Source organism: Muntiacus reevesi, chromosome 3, assembly GCF_963930625.1.
Source record: "Muntiacus reevesi chromosome 3, mMunRee1.1, whole genome shotgun sequence".
Lineage (NCBI taxonomy): Eukaryota > Metazoa > Chordata > Mammalia > Artiodactyla > Cervidae > Muntiacus > Muntiacus reevesi.
Window position 1 is genome coordinate 251,536,164 of NC_089251.1, and position 26,724 is coordinate 251,562,887.

A 26,724-nucleotide genomic window follows, 5' to 3' on the forward strand; every position below is an offset into this window, starting at 1 on the left:
TTGGTTGTTCTTGTTTTACTTTATCTAGGCCTTGGGGTTGAGAAGTTTGGAGACCCTTGGTATATCAGTGATCTTCTAAGCAGAACCAGTGCTTGCTTTCTGTTGTGTAGGAACCCAAGGCTTCTGTGCTTAAAATTACTTTGATGAGAGTTCTTTTGTAAGTGGACCAACTTTGAACTTTGTTATATTACACTGAATTCTTGTATTATCTTTAGTCAGGACAAGTCCAGAAATGGATGCTATTTAAACTTAAATTCTACGGCAAGAGATCTTCATTTTGACAATCTCCATGGAACCTTTCACCTTGAACTGTAGGTTTTCACTATATGTTATTATAATTAGTGTTTAGAAGTTATCATAAGATCTCAGGAAATACAGTCTTGTAATATGTGACTCCATGTGTGTTATAGTATTATTAATTTGGACTCTACCAATTCTTGACTTATTACATGAAGTGCCTCTGGGTCTGTCCTTTGAACCTTGCTCCTACCAACTTGGTGCAGAGGGTATATCCTGGCCTTTAAAAAAGTGTGGTTAGGCTGCAGGAGCTCCTTGGAGGAGGTCTCTCTGAATAACTCTGATCAGGTAAGTAAGTAGACCTGGTAGATAAGGCTTCCTTCTCATGATTTCCACTTCCACAATCCTCCTTTCTTTGAATTTATATTGAGTTTGTAAATTTGAATTCTTTTTTTTAAATTAGCTTTTTTGTTTTTTAAGTAAATTCATGCACATAGTTAAAAAAAAATCAAATAGAAGCTAGAAGGCTTGTAGTGAAAAGGAGTAATTCCTCCTCTTAGTGCTCTAGAGGCAAGTACTTGTAGCTCTCAGTGGTTGATTCTAGTATTTACCTTCCTATTTTAAAATACATTTTATTACTCTTTCTTGATTTGTCAATTTTTGAAATGATTTTTTAAATTCCTTTTATGGCAGGCAGGATTACTTTGCTTATATCTTCACCTCCCCTAATACCCCCAGTATAGATTAATCACAACTGTTTGTTAAGTCAATGGATATAAACATTGTTTATTGATCATTATCAATTTTTCCTATCATTATTTACTTTCTACTCAGTTCATTTCAGTTCAGTTGCTCAATCGTGTCCGACTCTTTGCGACCCCATGAACTGCAGCACGCCAGGCCTCCCAGTCCATCACCAACTCCCGGAGTTTACTCAAACTCATGTCCATTGAGTCGGTGATGCCACCTAACCATCTCATCTTCCATCGTCTCCTTTTCCTCTTGCCCTCAATCTTTCCCAGCATCAGGGTGTTTTTAAATGAGTCAGTTTTTCACATCAGGTGGCCAAAGTATTGAAGTTTCAGCTTTAGCATCAGTCCTTCCAATGAACACCCAGGACTGATCTCCTTTAGGATGGACTGGTTGGATCTCCTTGTAGTCCAAGGGACTCTCAAGAGTCTTCTACAACACCACAGTTCAAAAGCATCAATTCTTCAGTGCCTATCTTTCTTTATAGTCCAACTCTCACATCCATACATGACTACTGGAAAAACCATAGCCTTGACTAGACTGACCTTTGTGGGCAAAGTAATGTCTGCTTTTTAATATGCCGTCTAGGTTGGTCATAACTTCTCTTCCAAGGAGCAAGCTTCTTTTAATTTCCTGGCTGCAGTCACCATCTGCAGTGATTTTGGAGCCCAAAAAAATAAAGTCTGTCCCTGTTCCCTCTGTTTCCCCACCTATTTCCCATGAAGTGATGGGACCAGATGCCATGATCTTAGTTTTCTGAATATTAAGTTTTAAGCCAACTTTTTCATGCTCCTCTTTCACTTTCAACAAGAGGCTCTTTAGTTCTTCTTTGCTATCTGCCATAAGGGTGGTGTCATCTGCATATCTGAGGTTATTGATATTTCTCCCAGCAATCTTGATTCCAGCTGTGCGTCATCCAGCCCGGCATTTCAAATGATGTACTCTGCATCTAAGTTAAATAAGCAGGGTGATACTATACAGCTTTGATGTACTCCTTTCTTGATTTGGAAGCAGTCTGTAGTTCCATGTCCAATTCTAACTGTTGCTTCTTGACCTGGATACAGATTCTCAGGAGGCAGGTCAGGTGGTCTGGTATTCCTATCTCTTTGAGAATTTTCCATGGTTTGTCGTGATCCACACAGTCAGAGGCTTTGGCATAGTCAGTAAAGCGGAAGTAGGTGTTTTTCTGGAACTCTCTTGCTTTTTCAGTGATCCAACGGATGTTGGCAGTTTGATCTCTGGTTCCTTTCTACTAGAACCTTATTTTTACTTTAATTAATAACTGCCTGATTTTAAAATTTGCTTAGTTTTTTTATGTATATGTTACAGTGATTATCCAAAGGCTTAAAAAAAAATCAGATGATCTATCAATTCTTTTTTTTCTTTTCCCTATGGGGACATTTTTTCCACAGTCCTTCATCCTCTACCATCTGGACAATTGCCCTCCAGACCTGTGCATGACTTGGTGGTCATTCTGGGTTCATTTTGTTTTTCAGTCTCATGTTGGATCTCTTGTTTATTGGATCTTTATTGAGATTTGCTTTACTTTTTTTGCAAAGCATATCCGCTACCAAAAGCTTCCTGGGGAATGGTGGATGAGAGGCAAAGATTTTGAAGCTTTACAAGTCTGAAAATGTCTCTTCTCTTGATTGATTGGTAGTTTGGAGTCTGTGTTGAAAATAAATTTTCTCTTAGAATGTTGAAGGCAGTGCTCCATTGTCTTAAAGCCTTCATGATGCCTGTGAAAATTCTTGAACCATTCTTTTATTCAGGACCTGTTTTTACACTCTAGAAGCTTTTAAGAGCATCTCTTTACTCCCTGCATTTCATGAGGATGTACGGATCTTTATTCATTCTTGTTGATGGGTACTTAACCTTATAGTACTTAACTGTAAATTTGTAGACTTGTCGACTTCATTTCTGGAGGGAAGTTTTTTGTGTTATCTTTTTGATAATTTTGATAATCTTTTAGTAGAATTCCTGCTATTTGAATGTTGAACCTCCCAGATTGGGCCTTTAATTTTAAAAATCTTTCCTAAGTTATATTGTAATTGTCCTTTTTCTATTCATCTAGCTCTTCTGTTGAAGTGTTTTTTTAGCTGTACCTTTTAATTTCTAAGATATCTTTTTTGTCTGTTCCATTTTCATGAGGACGATTATGGTTTTTTTCCTCATGTCTTATTTCCTGCATTGTTTCCCATCGTATTTATTTGTTTTAGATTGTGTCTTCCATTCTGAAGGCTCTCAGAAAGTTGGAAGAGTCATCCATTCTTACTAAGAATTCTTACTAAGGTACCAAAAAGCTAACTTTATGTTTCTTTATTTGTGGGCTGGGTTTATCAGTTGTCTGCTTTTAGGCAGAGAGCTGGCCTTTTTTCTTGGAGTTCCCTAAATTTCAGAGTTAGGTCTTTTCTTTGGAGCTGTTCATTTTCTCTAGGAAGGATTCCTGGTTTCTAGCAGCAGGATATGAAGAAAAGGCTGAGGACCTTATAGTTTTTATGGTGGCGTTTACTTTAAAATCTTTCTATTTTCAGCTTTTCCATGCCCTGCCCTGCCCACTTCAGTCATCTTCTGTGTTTCATGACCCTCAGGTTCAGTTCCTCTCGTGAATAGAGTTTGGGGTGAGTGGGTTGTCTGGCTGTGGAGCGTGGGGAGAGGACTTAGGGTCCAGTTGCTCTTTTCAACAGATGTCTAGTCCTGATTTCAGCCCTAAACCTAATGCCCTTTTTCTGCAGTAGCTGTTACTTCCAAGTCCTGAACGTGCTAGGTGTTTGGTTGAGTGTATTTGTTGGCTCCTTCCTTCTGTGTACAGAAGGTTTTAACCTCCTCTACTCTGCTTGGTTAGTTATCACACCCCTTCCTGGTTTTTATTTTTATTAAACTTTGTTGAAATCTCATACCTATGTAGTCTGTTCTGACAAGTTGATCAGTCTACCATATTTAACTGGAAGTCTAGACTGAAATCATAGTAATGTGTAGAAAGTAAAATTTCTTTAGTATTATTCTGTAATTCTTTCCACACTGTAATGATTTTCAGTTAATGTGGTTTTACTGTACAACCTACCTCATAGGGTTATTATGAGGATTAGAACAGTCAATACATATGAAGTACTTAGAACAGTGCCTGACACATAGTGTGTGTTAATAAGTATTAGCTATTAATATTGTCACCATTATTACTGTCACTCTTAATTCAATAATCTGTTTAGACTTGAATAAAGATGTTTTCACCAAAGGAAAAATTATTGATATATGGGAAAATCTAGTGTTTGATATTACCTTACATTTAACTAGACTATATGAAATGCTGAAGTATTAAATGTTATCTAAGACACATGAAAGCCTTAAAAATTCAATCAGTAATAGTTACTGTTTTTAAAACATATAATAGCAATCTTGATGTGCTTTTTAAGCTTCATTGGTATTGTGTTGTGTGTTTGTTTTTTTAACACACTCTGAGGCATGTGGAATCTTAGTTCGCTGACCAGGGATTGAAACCAAACCCCCTGCACTGGAAACTTGGAGTTTTAACCTCTGGTCTGAGAGGGAAACCCCTGTATTGTGTTTTATTTTAGTCATCTAAATATGAAGTATAGAAAGAAAATTATGGAGTTGATGTTTATATGCCTTATAGCCAGTAGATGAGATACTCTTTGAATATATATAGAAATAAACAGTGGACTCTAGTCACTGCACCTATCACCTAGTGAATGTTTATATACTTTTCAGAAAATGTTATGAACTTATATGAAGCAGAATATCTGCATTTACTCAATTATTGTAAATATTGCCTCTGTGTCTGGATTAAGAGTATATATGATAAAACTGAATTATAATTCTTAGAGGTGAAATGTGTGTAGTGCTCACATTACTCTTCTTACAGATAATGAGTTGCCTATATTGGGGAAGGAAATTTTTTTTTCTAAGAAGGTTTGCATTCTCTCTTGCCGGGACCAGCCGGCAAAGAGAACAAGTCCCGACCGCAACCACACGGAAGCCTGAGAAAAAGGAACTGAAAGTAAAGAATGGGGTCGAGAGGAATGATTGCTCTTGAGGCAAGTCAGTGATTTTATTGAGTAAAACAGCTACATTTATACTAGTACAGGCAGAAAACATAAAAATGCTATCTGGTGTTTGTCACATCAATACAATTCTTTGTCTTAAGTGATTGCAGAAGCTTACATCTTGTTTTTGGTATTCCAAGATAAACTACTAAGTGAAGGTCACTACTATGTTTTTCTCAAGGAAGAACAAAGGAGACCCAGCAAATGTTTTACTACTTTATCATGGGGTGGCGGGACAGGGAATGGCCTCTTTCAAGGCTTTTCCCAGGGCCTTTTTGGGCCTTGAGCAGGCTGGCTCCCCGCACCCTCTCACTAAAGTAGAGTCTCATGGTTGGAACAAATGACTGTAACTATCAATACCACTAGAGATGCTAGAAATTTTTCTACAAAAAGGATGGTCAGTTGCTGAGTGTGAATAAACCTCTTTACATATATTACCATGATGATTCTGGTAGGATAGATGAAATAGGTAGCCAAGGCCAGTGTCAAACAGTGCGTGCTGTTACAGCTTGATGCTGGCATTTCCCCGTCCCTAGATGTGAATATCATTTCTTTATTGTGTCCCCGTATTATTTGCTTTGATATTTCATCTCTGGAACTTTAATGTCTACATCTTCAGATTCCTTATGCTCCCTCTTTTCCAAATACAGCAGCTACTGTAGTATATTTTCACAGGATGGCATTTCCCCTTTGTGTCCTACAATGTGCTCCTTCCCTCAAATAGTCTGCTGTTGATCTCTTTGGGAATGGAAACACTTAACATGCCAGTAGCTTTACCTCATTTTCACTTCATAACAAAGATGTTAAAGTACAAGGATACAGGAGCAACCAGGAGAAACAGAACCAGGATTAACTCACATGGGATTGACTGGAATGATAAATATTTTGTTTCTATATCCTGAAACACCCAAGTGTTTAAATTACCTCTTCATTGAGTGTTTTAGTTCATATGCTGCTGGACTAAGGTTCGTTGCTGAACAAATAACTAATCCAGAATTTATGAAATCCAGAATTTATGGAAGGGAGGATTACATTTTGATTAATTTTGATAGATAAATGAATTAATGCACAGGAATAGTAACAAATTTAGCGATTCCTTTAACATCAGTTGTTACTTGGTCGCCAAGTTGTCTGAGTCTTTTGCATCCCCATGGACTGTAGCCCACCAGGCTCCTCTGTCCATAGGATTTCCCAGGCAAGAATACTGCGGTGGGTTGCCATTTCCTTCTCCAGGTGATCTTCCTGACCCAGGGATCGAACCCACATCTCCTGCTTGAGGATTGTTTACCACTGAGCCAACATCAGTAAGGGGTACTGTATTCAGCACACCCAAGATGAATAAAATGTATGACTGCAATGAATTTCCTTCCTAGTGTCCAGAGTGAGAGGAGGATATTGTTGATAGCTGTACTTTTGAAAGCTGTCACAAAAGCTGTTTGACTCACTTGAATCTCAGTGTAAAGTGTATTGCTAGATTTGGGGACAGTTAGGAAGAAAGGAGAGAGAACAGTGTGGTGAAAGGATCACTAGCTGTCAGGAGCTGTACCCACACACTCTTTTCTTTCCCACCCTCTCTTGGTGTTAGTAGGCAGAGCTGGTCATTTTGGATGAGACGCAGCAGTTAGGAATGAAGATAATGAAGAATACTTAGGTATAATGAAGAGGCGGGCTTCTAGGAGAACGCTTCAGTCCCTGTCAGTGCTATCATTTCTCTCTCCCAGCACTCTGAGCTTCAGACTCAGAGAGCTGTGTCATTTCCCGCATCTATCTCATTCATTTTAAAGTAGTAACTGAACATATTTAACTTACTTAAATATGTTCAATTACTGTGAATATATATAAAGTAATCATTGAGACAGTGTGAGTAAAGTGCAAGTTTACCTTGACATCCCCTATTCTCCCGGGCATAACCACTCTTCTGGTGTGTGTCCTCCAGACCTTTCCTCTGTACATGGACTTTTATGTAAGTGTAAGTGACTTTCATGCAGTCATTCAGATCAGCTCACTGAAAGCAAGGTGGGTGAGTAAATGGCGGCACATGTTTGTGGTGCAGCTGGCAATAGAGGAGAAGGTGAACTCTACTTATCTTGTTAAGTATTTCTTCTTTATGACAGAATAATTCTAACCTCTGCCCTTTTTGACCTGACATTCTAATTCCTTTATTTTCTTTTTAATAATTCTGTGCAAAGAACCGCTTTTTCTATGTAGCTGGAATGAGGCTATTTCCTTTTGAAAGACCATCCAGGGGTTTCTAGTGCTTTTCCTTAATCCTCTGTGTGTGTGTTTGTGTGTGTGTAGACAGTTCTATATGCATGGTTTTTTGCTGTGGACAGTGCAACTTGGAACAGTTTTGTTTTAAGATACAATTAGTCATTTATGTTTAGTTTTACAATTGATTTTTTAAGTTGAGTTACAAAGAATCTAGTAAGTTTGCACTAGAAGCTACCATGACTCAGTCAAAAGGTTGTGTTTTTTGTTTGGCAGCAATCAAAAGTGTGACCTAGAGATGGTAAGAGTTAAACATCCAGATTTCTGTCTTGGGATGTGTACGTGATTTAAGATCTTCATTTGACAAATTTATATGGTAAATGAGCATACAACAGATACATTTTAAGTCTTACCTGAGAATCAGACTCCATACTTGAATTAAATAGGACATTTCTATACTTACCCTTTCCTCTGGTGTCTGTGGATGCTACGTTACACAAGTATTTCGGCATGCTTCAGAACTGGCGTACCCGGCCAATGTTTAGAGCCTCTTGCTGTGACACCCCATTTTGGATGATGCCTTGGAATGTAAGTCATATGTACAAGTGTAATTTGGCTTTATTATTTTGTTTTTCTTGTTTTGCGGTTGTTGACCAGAGAGAAGTGAGTGGCAGTAAACACCTGTGATTTAATGTACCTGACATGGGCATACTGTCTTCTTGTTTTTTTCTTTCTGTGCCAATTCTGTTCCAATCAGTTGTGGCTTCTAGGGATTCTGAATTTGAGGCTAGGATCAGCAGAGAGTGACTGTGGGCTTGCTGTGGGCTTGGTGGGGAAAGTGCGGGAATGTTAGCAAGGATATTCTATTGTTCAGAATATAGGGCAATGATTATGGTCTGACTTTGCAGAAATTTGCTAGATTACTTTTTTAATCACTCAAACAACTCATAATTGATTCCCTGTTTTCAGGTTCCACTATCACACAGGGTGAATTTAATCAAATGTTTATATTTTTAAATGGAAACAAAAATAACCTGTCATCTCCCTCTTCAGGCCATGTGTGTATGTGTGCATGAGCAATGCACACTGTTAACTTACTAGCAGTGCCTTTGTGAATTTGAAGACCTTTGCAACCTTGATATGGTGCTTGGGGGAAAATAAAAAAAACAGTGCCCTTCTTTAAAAAAATTTTTTTAAAGTATGAGTTTAGGAAGTGGAATTCTATAGCATGCCAATGCTTTTTCACATGTCACCTTTTGTGTTTAAATCACCCTTAGCCATCACTTGAGAGAAGAGTTTGAGTTCGTTTGTGGTTTTGCTTAAGTAACAAACCTCCTTCGACAAATTGCCCTTTTTCTTTGCTGTGTTTTAAAAATGCTGGCTGTGACTTTTGGGGGGAAAATGTACAGATTGTAAGTTTTCTTTCTTGCTTTTGCAAATCAGGCTATGTTGTCCACACAGTGTCCTTAATTGGCATGAATCGTGAAGCCTAGCAAAATGTACTGACCAATGACCTATTGTTTTTTGTCTTCGTAACAGTCTCTGAGGGGACACATGACTTCCTCAGCTGTAATGTTTGCACCTGTCATTTTCAGATTTGACACCTGCAGGTGTTTTTCTTTCTTTTGGAGGGGGAGAATGGAGAAAGAGAGTAGGGGAATGGATATAATATTTTAGATGGTATTTTTAAGTTCAGGTGCATTGCTAGCTTGCTCTAGAGACAGTAAAAGAGTCATTGTGTGATTTTTTTTTTTTTTTTTGCCCTCTGTCAAAATTCTATATGTTACCTCAGCCTTTCCTTTTAACTGGCTCTGAAGAAATCATGGCTGTATGTTACAAAAGTCTTGGTCCAGTGTTATTAAAATTATGGTTGAATGCTACAAGTACGTTTCTAAGAACTTTCCAGTATTATCTATGATTAGCCAAAGAGAAAATCATGTGAACTCTTCCAATTCTAACGTTTTTTTTCTTTGTATTCACTTTTTTCCTCTCTTTTTTTAATGGCTCAAACAAAACAAAATTTTTTTTTAGGTATAATTGATGTATATAGCATCAATTACTTGCAGGTGTACAATAGGATTCAATATTTGTAATTTTTCCTCCAGTTTTGATTGATGTTATATTAGGTTGGTGCAAAGTAATTGCTGTTTCAGACCATGAATTTTAAATAATTATGACTAGACTCAAACACATCTTTATTAATCAAAATAGGAACCATTACAATCAACACATTTTTGCCAATGAGAAATAAGTTTGTTTATTCCTGTAGTGTAAATATCTGTGCCTCAGGATTCAGCGAACTCTTGGAAAGCATTTTCTGTATCCTGCCTGTTGTGGAAGCATTTTCCGCACAAAAGGTTGCTGAGATAATTGAAGAACTGGTAGTCAGTTGGCAAAAGGTCAGGTAAGTATGGCAGATGAGGCAAAACTTCCTAGCCCAATTCGTTCAACTTTTGAACATTTTTTTGTGCAAAATGCAGTCAGGGGTTGTGCAGAATTGAGCCCATTCTGTTGACCAGTGTTGGCTGCAGGTGTTGCAGTTTTTGGTGCATCTCACTAATTTGCTTTGCATACTTATCAGATGTAACAGCTTCCTCGGGATTCAGAAAACTGCAGTGGATCAGGCCAGCTGCAGATCACCAGACTGTGACCATGATCTTATTCTGGTGCAAGTTTGGCTTTGGGAAGTGCTTTGGAACTTCTTTTCTGTCCAAGCGCTGAGCTGGTCATCACCAGTTGTTGTATACAGTCCATTTTTTGTCACACATCACGATCTGATTAAGAAATGGTTCATTGCTGTTTTGTAGAATAAGATGAGACTTCAAAATGACAATTTTTTTGGATTTGCTCTTTGTCTAATGTCACTTTCCTAGTCTAAAATAAATATAAAATAAGCAGCAAGTAATAAGTCATTAGCAAAGAAACATAAAGTGAGAAACACAATTAAAATGATATGTAACCACATTTATTTAAGATATTACATTACAATATCAAACAGCAAAAGTCAGCAATGCAGAAATCGTAATTATTTTTGCACCAGCCCAACAGAGTCGCCCTCTCCCCTCCCCAAAATAGCCTCCTCAGTATCTCCATATTTGGTGGATTGTTTTGAAAAATGAATCATTTTGAAAGTGTGGGAAATTATAGTGGGCATGTACATTTAGGATAGGTCATATATTTATTTACCTCTTCAAAAAATTTTATTCAGTCAGTATTGTCTAGTTACTGAGTTCTATTTTGCTAGTATTCATGTTTGCTTTCTAATTATCCAGTGTACTTAAAATTCACTATTTTATTTTTAATGGTTTAGATAAATTGACTATCTTAACTATAGTTGGATTTCCTAAATTTTCACTTTTTTAGTTAACTAGTTGAATGGTATTAGTTATTCACATTTGCACACTAACATAAATAAGCAAGCATTGGAAAAAATGATTGTTTTAAAATAGCTTTTTCTTTGTATAAATGTTGAAAACATATAAACACTTTTTTTTTCTTTTTTAAATGTCTTTATTTTTGGTTAGTTTTGACTAATACATATGCTTCTTTCAACAAGAGTTTATGGGTATTTAAATGAATAGTTTGTAAATTTAGAAGTTAAATAAATGGAAATATTAAAATTGATAGAAAAGTCTCTAAATAAACCTAGTAACCTAATAGCAAAACTGGCTTTAGATTGATATAACTAAGCACTTTAATTTTGAAACATTTTCAGAATAGGATTTTCATTCCCAGGGAAAAATAAGTTTCATTAAAAAATAAATAATTATTTTGTGAGTATTCTTTTTTCCTTCCAAATGCCAAAAGGTGTACTCTATATTTTTTTTTCCCAAGAAAATCCTGCTTGCTTAAAGTATTGTAGCAATTTTATGAATAAGTAAAACTGAGCCCTGTCAACAGTGTGGGAGAAAATGTTTAATAAATTTGCCATGTCACAAGAAAAATTTTGAAAGATTAAGGAAGGGTAACCTTTGCTTTTTTTTTAAGAAAAAGACAACTGGTTTGCTGCACACTTAGATGTAAAATCTGATTGGCTAAATTAGTGCTGTGACATGAGGAAAGATGTCAGGAGAATAACAGTGAACCTTTAAGTGAAAACGTTGTTTGATCTGGGGTTGCTCACCTTGGCTGCACATTATAGAGACCTCCAGGAGCATTTAAACTTCCTGATGCCCAGAGGTTACCCAAGAACAATTACAGCAGGATCTCTGGGAGATTATCAGTATTTTTAAAGTTCCTCAGTAGTTCCAATGGGTAGCCAGGATTGAAGATCACTGAGCTACATGACTTGAGTTTAAGAAGAGGTGTATAGAGAGCATTAAAGTTTGGGGCCTCTAACAGACGGAAAGGCCAAACATTTTTCTGTATAATTCTTAGCATGGTCTGATGATCATCAGCATTGTCTTCACTTGGGAGCATGTTAGAAATGCAGACCCTCAGGTCCCCACCCCAGGTGTGCCCAAGAAAATTCTGCATTTGAACAAGTGCAGGTAATCCCTATGCACTTCAGAGATTGAGAAGCTCTGTTGGAGGTGGTTTTAGGGCAAAGGTTGATTTTTATATACTTGCCCTTTTTCTTCTATCTCTGTTTTTCTGTCTTAAGTCAAGACATTTTCACACAGGGTTGGAAAATGGAACTAGTAATGTGTGCTCATGTCAGCAGGTTGATAAGTAGAGATGATTTTCTGATCGAGAGGGCATGTGAAGGAAACAGCCATCACTATCACCATCAAATTATTCTCTCTTTACTGTGGGGAAAGAGAAAGGAGCTCAAAGAATGGTCACTAGGCTGAAGGCCATGATATCCTGAGTCAGAAAATCACCCTATTTCCTAGCTATGTTGCAAATGCCAATAAAAGGTTGAGCATTTTTGGCCTTAGCTTTCTGAGAATAGAAATGGACTATGTGGGGCCTTTTTATAGGGAGTGACCAGAAAGGATTTTATTGTCTACCCTGCCCTGGGAGAACCCTATTCTTAAACACTTTGTCTTGCTGTCTCACCCTCCAGCAATTTTGATTTTTGCAGTTGTGAAGCAGTGGCTAGACCACAGTGATAAATGGAGACCTGAATCCAGGTCTGCTACTAGCTGTGTGAATTTGGGCATGTTATTCGAAGACCCTGGATCTCAGTTTTCTTCCCTTTCTTCTATCCTACTGGTGGATCTCTCCAGGAGGCCTCATTCTCTTCCTTGTGGTGGTCCTCCTACTTATCAGGTCAGGGCTTCTCGCTCTCCCTCCTGGCCTTGGCCTGAAGGGTTTGCTGGTGTCCCTTCTCTCCAGCTTCTTTGGGTTGTTTGAGGCAGGGAAGTGGGAGCAGAGTGGGGGCAGCCAGCCTCCCTTATAGATGTGGACCAGGGTTCTCAGCCCATAGGGGAGCAAGGAGGCAGGTGTCCTGACTAAAAATCCCCCAAACCAGTTGCAGTGACGTCAGATGATCTAGCAGGTGTCAACTAGCTGACTTCATTCATGTGTTAACAATTGCAGGGAAGAATTCTGCCCCCATGTTCTCACTGAGGCTGAGGCTGGTGTCAGACCAGCTTCCCTCAACATCTCTGAGATTTCCCCTATAAACTCGGAATTTTTGTGCTGATTATTCCTTAGCAAGGGGCATTTGTCTCTGCTGGCTCAGGAACACTTTTAGCTAAGCGTGATCGGCCTTCTATATCCACAGGTTCTATACTTGGTTTCAATTCAACCCACAATAGTTAGAAAATATTTGAAAAAAATTCCAGAAAGCAAAAGTTGAATTTGCTTCATTGGTAACTATTTACATAGAACTACTTTGTATTTACAATGATTTACATAGCATTTACATTCTGTTAGGCATTACATATAATCTAGAGATGACAATTTCCCCCACAATATCTACAATAATATCTAACAGCATCTTGAGAAAGAGTTTGGAAAATACTGGTCCAGACATACCAAAAGGCATAAAACTATTTTTATAATCTTAGAATAAAAATCAACAGGACAATCTATTTTCAAAAGTTTTTATATATACCTAGCAGACACTGTTTTCTCCTATTACAAGGGAACTGAATGTTCTGTGCTTGAATTTTTCAAAATTACATTTGGAGTAGAATAAACAAATACAAATTACTTTCTCTTCCTGGAGCATAATCATAAAACATTCTTCTTCAAGAATAATGTCTCACCATGGAGACTGTTAATTTAACCTGTTATTTCACTGGCTGTTTCTGATTTACCTACCTCCCTACCTCTACATGACGCTTCCCAGATGGTGCTAGTGGTAAAGAACCTGCCTGTCAGTGCAGGAGATGTTTTGTAAGAGGTGTGGGTTCGATCCCTGGGTTGGGAAGATCCCCTGGAGGAGAGCCTGGCAACCCACTCCAGTATTCTTGCCTGAAGAATCCCATGGAAAGAAGCCTGGTGGGCTACAGTCCTTGGGGTTGCCAAGAGTCAGATACGACTGAGCGACTAACACTTCACTACCTCTACATAGTCTTCCCTAGTGGCCCAGATGGTAAAGAGTCTGTTTGCAATGTGGGAGACCCATGTTCAATTCCTGGGTCGGGAAGATCCCCTGGAGAAGGGAATGGCTACCCACTCCAGTATTCTTGCCTGGAGAATTCCATGGACAGAGGAGCCTGGTGGGCTGCAATCCATGAGGTTGCAGAGTCAGATATGACTGAGCAACTAACACTTTCCCTTTTACTATCTCTGCATGATTCATCTGTATAATTGGCTATTATGGATTAGATATAATAAATTCATCTTTTGAGAAACTCCATCAAAACACTTTTAAAGATGTGTTCTCTCCAGGGTGCTCAGGGCTGGTACACTGGGATGAGCCTGAGGGATGGGACGGGGAGGGAGGTGGGAGGGGATTCAGGATGGGAAACACATGTACACCCATGACTGATTCATGTCAATGTATGGCAGAAACCACCAAATATTGTAATTAGCCTCCAATTAAAAAAAATGTTAAAAAAAAAGATGTGTTCTCTCATGCCAGTCATGTTATGGGTTGAACTGTGTACCCCTTCCCACAGATGTATTTAAGTCCTAAATCCCAGTACCTCAGGATGTGACCTTTGGAGACAGTTTTTTATACAGATAGTAAAGTTAAACTAAGGTAAAATTAGGGTGAACCCTAACTCAATATGGGGCTTCCCTGGTGGTTCAGCAGTAAAGAATCCATCTGCAATGCAGGAGTCGTAGGAGACACAGGTTCAGTCCCTGGGTTGGTAAGATCCCCCGGCAGAGGGAATGGCAATCCACTCCACTATTCTTGCCTGGAGAATCCAATGGACAGAGGAGCCTGGTGGGTTACAGTCCACGGGGTTGCAAAGAATCGGACGCAACTGAAGTGACTGAACACACACATGCTAACCCAACATGCTGGTGTCCTTTTCTAAAAATTTTATATTTAATTGGAGGATAATTGCTTTATAATATTGTTGTGATTTCTGCCATACACCAGCATGAATCAGCCATGGGTATACACATGTCCCCTCCCTCTTGAACCTCCCTCCCATCTCCTACCCCATCCCACCCCTCTAGTTTGTTTCAGGGGCTTTTGGACCCACACATGCAGGGAGAATGCTATGTGAATATGGAAGTGGTCATCTGCAAGTCAAGCAGGGAGGCCCAGAACAGATCCTTTCCTAACAACCCAGGATTCAACCCTGTTGACACTTTTCATTTTGGACTTTTGGACTTCTAGCCTTTGATTACTGCCCTCCCCACCCCACCCCACCCCACCCCTCAACTCCTGCCCCAGGGTCGTGTTACACTGTTTCAGCAGCCCTAGTAAAATACATCTAGTGATCATAAGTGAGGTCTGCTCCTCTGGTCCCTAAGTTGGATGTTTTCATGGTGGTCCCTCACATAATAATGGTTGCTGATGTTTATTGGGCGTTGTGCCAGCATAGTTCTGTGAGTTTCACATGTAGTAATTTACTGACTCCTCACCTGTGAGGCTGATGCTGTTGTTTTTCCCATCTTATGAGTAAGAACAACAAGGGATGGGCAAGGTTAGTAACCTGTCCCAGGTGACAGAACTTAGCAAATAGCAGAGCCTGGATTTGAGCTGGTACTCTGGGTTTTGAGTATGTATATGTAATTCCTACGTTATGCCACTTTTCACCGTAGCCAGGCGTGGGACTTAGAAAATATACAGAAAGGATTTTGCAAAAAGAGGGGCAGGATTCCTTAGGAAGAGTGGATAAGGAATAGTGAAGATTCCTTATAGGTTTTGTGGATTGGATGGTTGAATCAAGAAGGCATTTGCTTGCTGCTCTCTAGCGTCCCCTGCCGACAAGGGGAGAGAAAAGGCGGTCTGAACCAGAAATGCAAAGGTTGGGAAGACACTCGTGGGGATCCTGAAGGTGGGGAGGGATAGAGCAGGAATCCCCACAACGTCCCGGCGGGGTAGTACGGTTCTTGGAGGAGCTAGCAGATGGAGACTGGCTAGTAGACCCGGGAAGGTGTTCTTGTACTAGCTGGGGTGCCTCTGATGGACTTCCCGGGATCCTCCCTACGCTGTTCTGTGCGACTAGCTGGCCACTCCTTCAGAGGCGTGGGCTCCTGCTACTCCTTAAAAAGCGGATTTCCTTCCCTGGATAAGTCGTGGCCCCGCCTCTCTCTCCCAGGCCCAAAATGGCCCTCTGGAGTTGGGAGCTCCGACTTTCAGCCTCAGAGTTCCTTTCAACTTCAGAAATCTTAGCAGCACGAACTGTGCCTCAGTCGCGGCTAGGACTCCTTGGAACACGAGCGTGTCAGAGCTGGGAGTCATCCTCAGGGATCCCTGCCCCTCTCATTTTAAGGTAAGACCAGGCATTTCAAGTTGTGCTATGGTATCCTGGGAGCTGTAGGTACTGCCCAGGTCCAGGTTATGCGTATCCACCCCGGTTTCGTGAGCACTGGCTGTTGAGCTGCCCTAGTCTGCAGAGAGCCGTCTGGCCAAGGGGTGCCCCTCACCCCGGAGGTTATTTCCCTCACCCGTCCCCACCCCCACAAGCTCACGCCTGTAGCCACTGATGAGGGGCTCCAGATGGTCTGCGTCCCTGCTCCCAGGGGGAACCAACTGTGGTACTTGGGCTCCCAGAGGGATGGGGCTGAAGCTCCAGCCCAGGTCACATTCTTGTTTCGTCTTTTTCCTCTGTTCTGCTCCCCTCACTCTTTTTTCCCTGAGAGCAGCTCCTCAAACTATGATTTATCTCGAGTCTCTGTCTTAGACTCTGCTTTTAGGGAATCTGACTTGAAGAATACTCGCTGAATAAATTAATGAAGACCCAAGATACTCCTTGTGGGCTTTGCCGGTAGCTCAGACCTTAACGAATCTGCCTGCAGCGTTAGAGACCTGGGTTCAATCCCTGGGTGGGGAAGATCCCTTGGAGAAGGAAATGGCTGCCCACTCAAGTATTCTTACCTGGAGAATTCCATGGACAGAGGAACCTGGTGGGCTACAGTCCATGGGTCGCAAAGAGTCAGACACAATGGCGTGACTAACACACACACACAATCTTTGGGGTGTGAGAATTGACAGTGCATATGCTTCATCTTTTTAGCCGGGTGGGGTACAGTCCACAGGGGTCACAAAGAGTCAGAAACCACTGAATGTGCCCTTATGGGAACTCGCTTCAGCTCTGGCCGCTTGTGCTTACATTGAGAAGTTAATTTAGGCAAAGAATTAACTTTATAGGTTTACAATTATCTAATTCAGGTGGATACAGAGTTTTCTGGTGCTAGATTATTGACTGTAGGTCATTTGTTTAAAAAAGAACGTAGGATTATATCATTTAAAATGAGTTCTTTAGTTTGAGGACTTTTATTTGTTCTCAGTGTGGAGCTGGAGTTGTCCATAATGGATTTGCTTGCACAATTGGCCATTTTCTCTGAAGTTGTCCTTTTCTCTTCTACACTCCTTGAGGTACAGTCTGTATCATCTTGCTCATCTTTGCGTTGTTGTCAAGTATATAGTTGATTTACAGTGTTGTGTTTCAGGGATACAGAAATGTGACTTAATTATACATATACATATATTCATTTTTTTCAGATTATTTTCTCATGTAGGTTACCACAGAATATTGGATAGAATTCCTTGTGTTACACTGTAGGTCCTTCTTGGTTATCTATGTTGGTTGGTTATTGGTCATCTATCTATAGAAGTATGTGTATGTTAATCACAAACTCCTTATTAATCTCCTTCCCCTACCACTGTTTTTCCTTTCATAACCATAATATTGTTTTTGATATTTGTAAATATGTTTCTGCTTTATGAATAAGTTCATTTGTATCATTAAAAAATTAGATTCTACATATGTGTAATATATGATATTTGTCTTTGTCTGAATTATTTTACTTAGTTTGATAATCTTTAGGTCCATCCATGTTGCTACAGATGGCATTATTTTATTCTTACAATGACTGAGTAATATTCCTTTGTATATATGTACCATATCTTTATCCATTCCTCTGATGATGGATATTTAGGTTGCTTCCGTGTCCTGGCTATCGTGAATAGCGCTGCAGTGAACATTTGGGTGCATGTATCTTTTTGAATTATGATTTTCTCTGGATTATAGGGCTTCCCTGGTGGCTCAGATGGTATAGAATTTGCCTGCAATGCGAGAGACCTGGGTTGGATCCCTGGGTTGGGAAGATCTGCTGAAGAAGGGAACGGCTACCCACTCCAGTATTCTGGCCTGGAGAATTCCATGGACTAGGTAGTCCATAAGGTTGCAAAGTCAGACTTGACTGAACAACTTTCACTGGATATATAACCAGGAGTGGGGTTGCTGGATCATATGATAGCTCAATTTTTTTAGTTTCCTAAGGAACCTCCATGCTCACAGTTGTTGTTGTTCAGTTGCTAAGTCATGTCTGACTCTGTGACTCCATGGACTGCAGCATGCCAAGCTCCTCTGTCCTCCACTGTTTCCCAGAGTTTGCTCAAATTCATGTCCATTCAGGCAGTGATGCTGTCTAAACATCTCATCCTCTGCCTGACCCCTTCTCCTTTGCTTTCAGTCTTTTCCCGCATCAGGTCTTTTCCAATGAATCAGCTCTTCGAATCAAGTGGCCAAGATATTGAAGCTTCAAGTTCACACTCAGTCCTTCCAATGAATATTCAGGATTGATTTCCTTTAGGATTGACTGGGTTGCCCTCTTTGCAGTCCAAGGGTCTCTCAAGAGTCTTTTCCATCATCACAGTTCAAAAGCATCAATTCTTTGGCACTCAGCCTTCTTTATGGTCCAACTCTCATATACGTACATGACTACTGGAAAAATTGTAGCTGTGACTATATTGACCTTTGTTGGCAAAGTGATGCCTCTGCTTTTTAACATGCTATCTAGTTTTGTCATTACTTTCCTTCTAAGGAGCAAGCATCTTTTAATTTCATGGCTGCAGTCACCATCTGCAGTGATTTTGGAGCCCAAGGAAATAAAATCTGTCACTGCTTCCACTGTTTTCCATGAAGTGATGGGGCCAGATACCATGATCTTAGTTTTTTTCAAGGTTAAGGTTCAAGCCAGTGCTTTCACTCTCATCTTTCACCATCATCAAGAGTCTCTTTAGTTCCTCTTCACTTTCTGCCATTAGAGTGGTATCATCTGCATATCTGAGGTTCTGGGTATTTCTCCCTGCAGTCTTGATTCCAGCTTGTGATTCATTCTGTCTGACATTTTGTATGATGTACTCTGCATATAAGTTAAGTGAGTAAGGTGACAATAAATAGCTTTGTCGTACTCCTTTCCTAATTTTGAACCAGTGAATTGTTCCATGCCCAATTCTAACTGTTGCTCTTTGACCCACATACAGGTTTCTCAGGAGACAGTTAAGGTGGTCTGGTATTTCAACCTCTTTCAGAATTTTCTGCAGTTTGTTGTGATCCACACAAAGACTTTGGGATAGTCAATGAAGCAGAGTAAGTGTTTCTCTGAAATTCCCTTGTTTTTTCCTATGACCCAAGGAATATTGACAGTTTGATCTTTGGTTCCTCTGCCTTTTCTAAGTCCACCTTTTATATCTCAAAGTTCTCGGTTCATGTATTACTGAAGCCTAGCTTGAAGGACTTTGAGCATAACCTTGCTTGCATGTGAAATGAGAGCAGTTATATGGTAATTTGAACATTCTTTGGCATTGCCCTTCTTTGGGATTGGAATAAAACTGACCTTTTCCAGTTCTGTGGCCACTGATGAGTTTTCCAAATTTGCTGACATATTCATACCTTTTAGGATGTAAATAGCTGGAATTCCGACGCCTCCACTATCTTTGTAGTAATGCTTTCTAAGGCCCTCTTGACTTCAGGATGTCTGGCTATAAAAGAGTGACCACATAATTTTATTTATCTGGGTCATTAAGACCTATTTTTTTGTATTCTTCTGTGTATTATTGCCACCTCTTCTTAATCTCTTCTGCTTCTGTTAGGTGCTTACCATTTCTCCATAGTGACTGTACCAGTTTACATTCCTGCCAATAATGTAGGAGGGTTCCCTTTTCTCTACACTCTCTCCAGCATTTATTGTTCACAGATTTTTTGATGATGGCCATTCTGACTGGTGGGCTTCCCAGGTGGTGCAGTGCTAAAGAATCCTCTTGCCAGTGCAGGAGATGCAAGAGATGGGGGTTTGATTCCTGAGTCAGGAAGATCCCCTGAAGTAGGAAATGGCTACCCACTCAGCACATGCTGACTGGTGTGAGATAATCCCTCACGTTCGTTTTGATTTGCATTTATCTAATTAGTGATGTTCAGCATCTTTTCATGTGCTTTTTGGTCATCTATATGTCTTTGGAGAAATGTCTATTTAGATCTTCTGCCTAATTTAAAAAATTTTTTTTTTTTATATATATAGAGCTGCATGAGCTGTTTATAGATTTTGGAGATTAATCCCTTGTCAGTTGCTTGCAAATATTTTCTCCCATTCCGTGGGTTGTCTTTTTGTTTATGATTTCCTTTGCTGTGCAGAAGTTTTTGAGTTTAATTAGGTCTCATTTGTCTATTATTGTTTTTATTTTAATTACTCTAGGAGGTGGATCAATAAAGATCTTGCTGTGGTTTATGTCAAAGTCTGTTCTGCCTATGTTTTCTTCTAAGAGGTTTACAGTGTCCAGTCTTACATTCATGTCTGTGATCCATTTTGAATTTATCTTTGTGCATGCTGTTAGGGAGTGTTCTGATTTCATTGTTTTTGTGTAGCTGTCCAGTTTTCCCAGCACCACTTATTGAACATGCTGTCTTTTCTCTGTTGTATATTCTTGCCTCCTTTGTTATAGATTAGGTGGCCGTGTGTGGGTTTATCTCTAGACCATTTATCTTTGTTCCATTAATGTATATATATTTCTGTTTTCATGCCAGTATGCTGTTTTGATTATTGTGACTTCGTGGTATATTCTGAAGTCAAGGAGTCTGATTCCTCCAGCTCTGTCCTTTCTCAAGATTGCTTTTGCTATTCGGGATCTTTTGTTTGTCTATACAAAGTGTAAAATTTTTTGTTCTAATTCTGGAGAAAATGCTCTTGGTAATTTGACAGGGATTGCATTAAATCTGTAAATTGCTTTGGGTATTATTGTCATTTTCACTGTATTGATTCTTCCAATCCAAGAACATGGTATATCTCTCCATCTGTTTGTATTATCTTTGATTTGTTTCACCAGTGTCTTAAAGTTTTCTGAGTATTGGTCTTTTGCCTCCATAGGTAGGTTTATTCATAAGCATTTTATTCTTTTTGACGTGATGGTAAATGGGATTGTTTCCATAATTTTTCTTTCCTATCTTTCATTGTTAGTGTATAGAAATGCAAGAGATTTCTCTGTATTAATTTTGTATCCTGCAGCTTTACTGAATTCATTGATGAACACTAGTAGTTTTCTGGCAGCATCTTTAGGATTTTCTATGTTTATTATGTTATCTGCACATGGTGACAATTTTACTTTTTCAATTTTGTTTCTTTTTTCTTCTTTGATTACTATGTCTAGGCCTTCCAAAATTATGTTGAATAGAAGTCTTAAGAATGGACATCCTTATTTTGTTCTGAGTTTAGAGGAAATACTTTCAGTTTTTCACCATTGAGAATAGTGTTTGCTGTGGGCTTGTCACATATGGCCTTTGTGATTTTGATATATGTTCCTATTGTGCCCACTTTCTGGAGATTTTTTTTTTTATTATAAATAGGTGTGGAATTTTGTCAAGAGATTTTTTGCATCATTGAGGTGATTATTAGGTTTTTATTCTTTAGTTTGTCAAGGTGGAGTATCACATTGATTTTACATATATTGAAGAATCCTTGCTTCCCTGGGATAAATCCCATTTGATCATCTGGTCTTGGACTTCTATTTGTTGGGAGCTTTTAAATCACAGTTTAAATTTCAGTACTTGTGACTGGTCTGTTCATATTTTCTATTTCTTCCTGGTTCAGTCTTGGGAGATTGAACCTTTCTAAGAATTTGTTCTTCTAGGTTGTCTATTTTATTTGCATATAGTTACTTGTAGTCTCTTATGAACTTTTATATCTGAGGTGTCATTGTAATTTTTTTCATTTCTCATTTTATCGATTTGAGCCCTATCCTTGTTTTTTTCTTGATGAGTCTCTCTAAAGGTTTATCAATTTTGTTTATCTTCTCAGGGAAACAGCTTTTAGTTTCATTGATCTTTACTATTGTTTTATTCATCTCTATTTCATTTATTTCTGTTCTGCTCTTTATGATTTTTTTTCCTTCTACTAACTTTAGGTTTTGTTTTTCTTTCTGTAGTTGCTTTAGAAGTAAGGTTAGATTGTTTATTTGTGACTTGTTTTCTGAGGTAAGATTGTTTCTCTATCAACTTCCCTCTTACAACTGCTTTTGTGTACTCAGTCACTTCAGGCATGTCCAACTCTTTCCAGCCCTCTGGAGTGTAGCCCACCAGGCTCCTCTGTCCATGGGATTCTGCAGGCAAGAGCACTGGAGTGGGTTGCCATACGTTCCTCCAGGGAATCTTCCTGACTCAGGGATCAAACCTGGGTTTCCTACATCTCCTGCATTGCAGGCTGATTCTTTACCACTGAGCCACAAGGCTTTCAATCATTGTGCTTTCATGTTCATTTGTCTGTAGGTATTTTTTCATTTCCTCTTTGATTTCTTCAGTGAGCCATTGATTGTTTAGTAACATACTGTTTAGCCTCCATGTGTCTGTTTTTTTTTTTTTACAGTTTTGTTTCTGTGTAATTGACTTCTAATTTCATAGCTTTGTGGTCAGAAAAGATGCTTGATATGATTTCAATTTCTTATATTTACCAGGGGTTGCATTGTGGCCCAGCCTGTGCTCTATCCTGGAGAATGCTTCATGTGTACTTGAGAAGAAAGTATATTTTGTTTTCAGATGGACTGTTCTATAAATATCAATTAAGTCTGTCTGGTCTAATGTGTCTTTTAAGGTTTGTGTTTCCTAATTAATTTTCTGTCTGGATGATCTGTCTGGATGAAAGTGGGGTGTTAAAAATCCTCCACTATTATTTTGTTACTGTCAATTTCTCTTTTTATGGCTGCTAGCATTTGCCTTATATATTGTAGTGCTGGCTGTGTTTAATGCATATATATTTACAATTGCTGTATCTTTTCTTGGATTGATCACTTGATCATTATGTAGTGTCCTGCTTTGTCTCTTGCAACAGTCCTTATTTTAAAGTTTATTTGTCTGATATGAGATTTGTTACTCCATTTCTTTTGATTTCCATTTTCCTTTTTCCAGTAAGAAATGGAATGGAATACCTTTTTTCATCCCTTCACTTTCAGTCTGTATGTGTCCCTAGGTCTGAAGTGGGTCTCTTGAAGACAGAGTATATAAGGATCTTATTTTTGTATCTCTTTAGCCTTTCTGTATCTTTTGCTTGGAGCATTTATTCCATTTACATTTAAGCTAATTATCAATATATATTGCCATCTTGTTAATTATCTTGGATTTCTTTTTGTAGATCTTTTTTCTTCCTCTTTTGATGTGTTCGCTTGTGATTTGATGGCTGTCTTTAGTGTTGTATTTGGATTGCTTTCTCTTTTTTTGTGTGTCTGTATCTACTGTTTTTTTGGTTTGCTTTTCTCATGAAATTTTGACATAGCCATCTCTCTATATACACATGGAGAAGGAAATGACAACCCACTCCAGTATTCATGTCCGTAGAGAATCTTCATGGACAGAGGTGTCTGGTGGGCCACAGTTCATGGGGTTGCAGAGTCGGACACAACTGAGCAACTAAGCACATATATACACAAGATTTTTGTAGGTTGCTGGTGTCTTAATTTCAAGTGCATTTCAAACATCCTGCATTTGTACTCTCCTCATAATGGCTGGTCTTGATATATTTGTGTGTGGATGATTTCCTACCTTTACTGTATGCTTGCCTTCCCAGGTGAGTTTTCCCATTCATAATTTTCTAGTTTCTAATTGTGGCCATTTCTTCTCCACCTAGAGACATTCCTTAGCATTTGTTGGTTTGGTGAGGCTGAATTCTATTAGCTTTTGCCTATTTGCAAAGCTTTTGATTTCTCCATCAAATGACAGTTTGTTGAGTATAGAGTATTCTTGGTTGAAGGTTTTCCCCTTTCATCACTTCAGAAATATTGTGCCATTCCCTTCTGGCCTACAGAGTTTCTGCTGAAAAATCAACTGATAACCTTATGGGGATTCCCTTGTATGTTATGTTACTTGCCCTGTTGCTTTTAATATTGTTTCTTTGTCTTTAATTTTTGTCAGTTTGATTACTGTGTGTCTCAGTGTGTTCCTCCTTGGAATTTTCCTGTATGGAATGAGACTCTCAGCTTCCTGGACTGGATTGAATGTTTCCTCTGATGTTAGGGAATTTTTCTGCTATTATGTCTTCACATGTTTCTCAGGTTGTTTCTTTCTCTGTTCTCCTTGTGGAGCCTTATAATGTGAATGTTGATATGTTTAATGTTGTCCCAGAAGTCTCTTAGACGGTCCTCACCTTTTCATTATTTCTTCATTCTGTTTCACAGTATTGATTCCCACCAATCTGTCTTCCAGGTCATTAATCTGTCCTTCTGCCTCCTTTTTTTCCCTGCTATTGATTCCTTCTAGTGTATTTTCATTTCAGCTATTGTATTATTTATCTCTATTTGTTCTCTGAAGCTTCTAGCTCTTCATTAAACACTTTTTGTATCCTCTTGGTCTGTGCCTCCCTTCTTTTTCCAAGATCTTGGATAAGCTTTACTATCATTACTCTGAATTCTTTTGCAGGTAGATTTCCTATCTCCCCTTCATTTAGTTATTCTTCTGGAGATTTAACTTGTTCTTTTGTCTGGAACATATTTCTCTGCTGGCTCATTTTGTCTAACATTCTGTGTTTGTATTCTCTGTTCCTTAAGTTCCAGTATTGTAACTCTTCTTTTTGTTTGGAATTTGCCCCCTGGTGGGTGAGGTTGGTCCAAGGGGACTGCAGGCTTCCTGGTAGAAGGATTGGTGCCTGCCCACTGGTGGGTAGAAGTGGATCTTGTCCCTCTGGTGGGCAGGGTCATGTCACGGAATATGTTTATAGGCAGCTGTTGGTTCAGGACAACTTTAGGTAGCCTGTCCCCTGATGAGTGGGGCCGTGTTCCCATCCTGTTGGTTGTTTGGCCTGAGGCATCCCAGCACTGGAGTCTGCAGCCAGTTGGTTGCAGCTAGGTCTTGGTGCCAAAATGGCAAGGGCATTCCCCTGAGCATCTGCCACCAGTATTCTTGCCCCTACAGTGAGACACAGCCAGCTTCCACCTACCCAGGAGACCCTCTGAGACCCACACGTAGGTCTGGCACAGGTTCCTATGAGCTCACTGCTTTGCCCCAAGTCCCAGTACACATGAAACCTGTGTATACCCTTCTAAGAGTCCCCAGTCCTGTGGAGCTTCTGCTCTCAAGCTCTTCTGGCCTTCAGAGCCAAATGTTCTGGGAGCTCCTCCTCCCAATGCCAGACCCACAGGCTGGGGAGCCTCTTGTGGAGTTCAGAACTCTCTCTCCTTTGGAGAACCTCTGTGATGTAATTATTTTCCAGTTTGTGGGTCATCTCCTTAGTGGGCATGGGATTTGATTATATTGCTAAAGCCCCTCTCCTACCATCTCACTGTGGCTTATTCTTAGTCTTTGGGTGTAGAATATTCTTTGTGGTAGATGTGAGTCTTTTTTCTGTTGACGGTGTTTAGAAGTTAGTTGTGATTTTGATTTTTTTTATGATAGATATGCTCAAGTCCTTCTATTCCACCATCTTATCCAGAAATCTGATTCACTAATTCTTGTTTACTCCAGTCCTGCACAGTAAAATCGCCCCTTGATTTCCTTCATTGCTCCCCATCTACAGCCTGATACAAACAAGAGGGTCGTTCTTTGTTTTTTTTGTATCTTGTTCATAATTTGCCCCAACTGTGCATGCACACAGTTATTTTTATTACCTTAGAGTTTCTCTGTATTTTGTTGCTTGAGGAGATGATTGGCAAGGTATAAGCACCCTGTCAAAGGGTCCAGGTCCCAGCCTGTCTCATTCCCCCCGAGAAATTCTACACCCCTTATTCTTAAGGGGTAAGGGGCCAAACATTTGTTCTTCTGTAACTTCCTCCTTCTGGACAAGAACCACAGACCCTAGCCTACCCTAGAGGTGTAGAAGTCCCTTGCTGACTTTTCCAAGAACCTGTAGGGACCTGGGCCACTGTCTGTTGTAATGGGTGGGAATTCCTTGAGCCATCATGAGTCTTATTTTAAACCGTTGGAGCCTAGAAGACACAAAGTTAGCCAAAACGTTGAACAAACAAGGGCCTAAAAGGAGAACAGCAGCAGCCGCTAATGGGCCTCGAAAGGGAAGGAACCCGGTTAACTTTAAGAGGGCTCCCTTAAGTATTGATCAGACAGTGAAAATGACATCATCCTTGGCAAAACTGTGAAGTGACTCTGCCTGAGCATGTGTTTCCTTAATATTAACTTCTACCCATCTTGTCACATTGATCCAGGTGCAGTAGGAAGTATTAGTTATCACACAAACTCCACAGTGTTCTGCCAGGAGGTTATCAAGAGTTATCTTGACGATTGTCAAGAGCTATATTAGCCAAAGAAACGAGAGCAGTATTCAGTCCCTTTCAGGCTTGTCCCATCTGTTCCATCATATAACCAAGGTGTCTGGTGAGATTTGTCAATTTTGCTTTGTGGTAAGTAAAGCCTCCCCATGGAGCTGCAGTCCTGTGGCCAGCTCTGCCCCTCTTAAGATCATTCCTGGTGCTCTCCAGGTTGAGTGGTGAGCTGGAGTGGTCCTGTTACAGATGAAAATCCCTCTTATCCTGTACTCCCGGTGGTGGACTACAGGGCGGGCCACTCTCCTATGAAGTGGGCATTATCAGTACAATTATAGGCTATAGCTTGGTTGGAAAAGAACAGGGCCTGGCCATAATTCTGTAACACATGGTTTGAATGTCTGCAGAGGAAAACAGACCCCTCAGGTGTGCAGACCTAGATGTCTGTCTGACAGTTGTTAAGAATGGACA

General features: G+C 39.6%; 1 long non-coding RNA gene across 2 annotated transcripts in view; it reads left to right on the forward strand.

Moving 5' to 3' along the window:
• The first annotated feature begins 15,874 nt into the window (after positions 1-15,874).
• Positions 15,875-26,724, forward strand: part of LOC136165429 (uncharacterized) — an 85,698-nt gene continuing 74,848 nt past the window's right edge. For both annotated transcript variants that reach the window (XR_010662511.1, XR_010662512.1), the window contains exon 1: positions 15,875-16,051. This is a non-coding gene — a long non-coding RNA (uncharacterized lncRNA). The remainder of the gene's footprint in view (positions 16,052-26,724) is intronic.